Genomic DNA, 3,736 nt, shown 5'->3' on the forward strand with positions numbered 1-3,736 from the left:
GAAGGGGAGGTTCTTATACCTTTACTCCTCAAAAGCTGGAGGGAGAAATCTTACAGAGGTGGACAATTGTTGAGGCAAGTGGCAATTAGCCACACCCCCCTGAGAGGAGCATGTCTAGTCTGGTGGCCCATCCCACAAATCCCCTTTTGCTAGAATTTCAGATTTTGCACCAATAAACGGAGAGTTCCAAAAATTCAAATTTTACTTTGGTCAAAGATGGAGATATGCTACACCAACTTGAAAAAGAAACTATGATGTACGTTGATAAATTTTGGCAAACACTTATCCAACTTCAAGACATTGACAAAGTGCACAATCGAAAGACCAAAAGTGGAAATTCATTATCAGGTTGAAGCCTACACTTAGGGGGGCAGAGATCAACATGTTTCAACCACACTCTCTATCATGGCTATCTCTTTGGACTAAAATTGTGAGAAAAAGAATGGAGTACCAAGGGAGAACAAGCCACCATAGGAGTCTCATACTATCAAATTTAAAATGTTTGTTCCTTTTTGTAAGTTTGATAGGAATACTGATGTGAATAGAAGCATAGCTTCTAACAATGACAAACGAGGTGCCAAAAACAACAATGAGAAGAGTGAAGATGTGAAGCCAAAGCAAGTTTTCGTACCTGAATCTCCCATGTCGCATGCTGGAGTTTCTTTCTGTTTATCTCTCTCTCTCTCTTCTCTCTTCTCTCTTCTCTCTTCTCTCTTTCCCTCTCTCTCTCATGCTCGTGTACCCACACACAAACAAAGCTTGCATTTCTCTCTCTTTCTTTCCCTCTCCCTCCCTCTCTCTTTCTCCCCCTCCCCCCCCCCCACACACACATAGACCACTGAATACTCTCTTTCTATGTCTCTCTGCCTATCTGTCTGTCTGTCTGTCTCCCTCCCTCTCCCCCCCCCTCTCTGTCTCCCCCTCCCACACACACACACAGATGGCTAAATACTCTCTTTCTCTATCCGATTGAATACATAAAAGAGAAACATGGTGGAACTACAAGAGTTGGAAGAGGTTGAAACTTTGTAGGTCTGGACATGGCCACTAAGAAAGACATCTTTAATCAGCTAATCACTTATTCGTCATTAAAAGATCTGCAAGACACAACTCCAAGGCACCAGAACAATGTTCAAACAACACTCATAGCAAATATTTGCAACACGCTCCAAAGTTTGAAGAAGCCATGGTCTGGGGATGAATTATTCCTCAAAAGGTCTACCATGATGATGCTCTTAAACTCAAAAGAATAACAGGAGTTAGCTATCCTCAAACTCACTGATGTCTCTACGCTACTATCCGTTGACAGAAGAAACTTTTATGTGGAAAAATCTCAACTGGAACTTGAAAATGACAACTCCATGTTGTCTTTCTCCACATGTCATAGAAAACAACCAAGAGGCCGCATACCTGATGAGGTAAAGGAGCTGGTGGTCACTTTTTGGACAACTAAGACTCGTGTGTCCCCTAACAAAAAAGACATATGTCGAAAAAGAATTGGTCGAAAGAACTACATCGAGCACCCAATTCATCTACTAGATGTATCAAAGGTATGCACAATAGTTGTTTAATAACTATGCATCTAATATTTACCTAATAGATTTCTCATAGTTGTATAAATCTGAAGCCTATCTAATAGGTAACTAGCTATGGTAGTTAATAGATAGACAGTAGCTACTTAACAGTTAGAGTGTGTAGCTAACTAATACTTGATTAATACATTCTCACCTAACATATACGTACTAATAGTTGTATATCTTTTAGATATCTAATAAATAACTAGTTATTTTAACTAGTAGCTGTTTAGTAGATATGAATCTAATAGAAACCTTAGTTTAATTATAGTTGTGTACTTAATTTATACCTGATAGCTATCCAATACCTATATATAGCTAGTAGCTATTTATTAGATGTTGTGTAAATAATTAATAGATGTACCTCTAATAGCTAACATCTCTATATATCTAATAGTAGTGTAATAGCTTACTAATAGCTCTATGTCTCATAGAATGATATCGAATAGCTATTTATCTTCTAGTTTTAATAGCTTTTGATAGCTACCTAATATCTATTGATAGCTAACTAATAGTAGTTGTTGATAGCTATCTAATAGAATTATATCTAATAGCTATCTATCTTATATCTGACTACTAGTTGGTCATTGCTAATAGCTATAGATAGCTATTAGGTACCGAAAAGCTAGTAGACACAACCTCTTCATAGCTTACTCATAGTTGTCTAATGAGTGTTTAATAGCCACCCAATAGTTGTCTTCTAGCTCATTGATAGCTAACTATGAAACAACATTATAGTAGCAATTTAATAGCTATCTAATTATTGTGTAATAGCTACTTTATAGTAGCAATTCAATAGCTGTCTAATTACTATAATTGTTTATTAGCTATTTGATAGCTACCTATAGTAGATGTTGATAGCTACCTAATAGAATTATATCTAATAGCTATCTATCTTATATCTTACTACTAGTTGGTCACTATTGCTAATAGCTGTAGACAGCTATTAGCTACCTAAAAGCTTACTGATAGTTGTCTAATGATTGTCTACCACACCCAATAGCTGTGCTAGCTTATTGATAGCTAATCAAGATTTTAGTAGCAATTTAATAACTATCTAGTAACTTTGTAATAGCCTACGTATAGCTATTAATAGCGGTGTATAGGTGGCTTACATGCTTTCTATGTTCTGGATTACAGACTGAGCTCTTCCAATGTTTCAAGGATGCTTTTCCCAATGTCACAATCCAGCTTTGTGCTTTTGAGTCAGCAAAGCCATACTTTGTCCAAAAACTCAAGGACATGTTATCATGTTGTTGTATCTACCATGTGCAAATTTTATTTTTTAAGGATGCTGTCAATCATATGCGTAGTCAGGCCTTCGGAATACATGGTGGGGTTGTGCAAATGTACATGCATGGTGTGCATGGATTCATCACTACCATGTCAATGTTTAGCATCTAAACACACTGTGAAGAGCATTTCAAAGGTTATAGATTCTGTCTTGTGCCCTAAGCAAGATGGGTCTACTTACCATGTAGTAAAATGTCTCATGGGTGAATGTGCGAAGTGTGGAGTAGAGAAACTAAAATATTGCCCACGAGCTATTTGAAGATGTAAAAACCATCGTAGTGAGAGTATTTGAGGATGTGGAAACAAGCACTTCTGAAGGTGGAAAGAAGAAACAAGCACTTCTGAAGGTGGAAAGAAGAAAAAAAGGAAGGACCTTGTATTATGCAAGGAGATGAGTTGCATTGATCTATTGCAGTTGTTTAAGAGCTACCTTCAAAAGTTCATCAAACATGACTTCATGTATCGATGGGTGGCAGGCTGAATAGTTCAAGGAGTGCATTATGCATTTTCCAGATGATGTAGTTGTTTCAGTCATGGACTTCACTAAAAATTACTCTTTCAAGGAACAAAATGAAATCCAATCCATGCATTGGTACTCCAATCAAGTCACCATTTTTGTGCACATTACCTACTATTGGGTTGGAGGTGAGGTGAGAAAGACTATACACTTCTTTCATTTCTGACGATAAAAAGCATGACACTCTATTTGTGCAACATTGCTTCATGCTTCATTGGCAATGGTTGAAGGACAAAGACTTGGATGTCAACCAACATTGGGTTTGGTTTGATGGGGCTGCATCTCAATTCAAGGCAAAGAGGCCCTTCTATTTTGTTGGGAGATATGCTGGGTTCACAGGAAAAATAATGAT

The 3,736-nt window shown here is 37.4% G+C and overlaps 1 pseudogene; it reads left to right on the forward strand.

Annotated features, from left to right (window-relative positions):
* Positions 1 to 1,040: 1,040 nt before the first annotated feature.
* Positions 1,041 to 2,978, forward strand: LOC147605151 (uncharacterized; annotated as a pseudogene).
* The last annotated feature ends 758 nt before the right edge of the window (positions 2,979 to 3,736 follow it).

The sequence above is a fragment of the Cibotium barometz genome, chromosome 60 (genome assembly GCF_041138505.1).
Source record: "Cibotium barometz isolate CiBa-2024 chromosome 60, ASM4113850v1, whole genome shotgun sequence".
Lineage (NCBI taxonomy): Eukaryota > Viridiplantae > Streptophyta > Polypodiopsida > Cyatheales > Cibotiaceae > Cibotium > Cibotium barometz.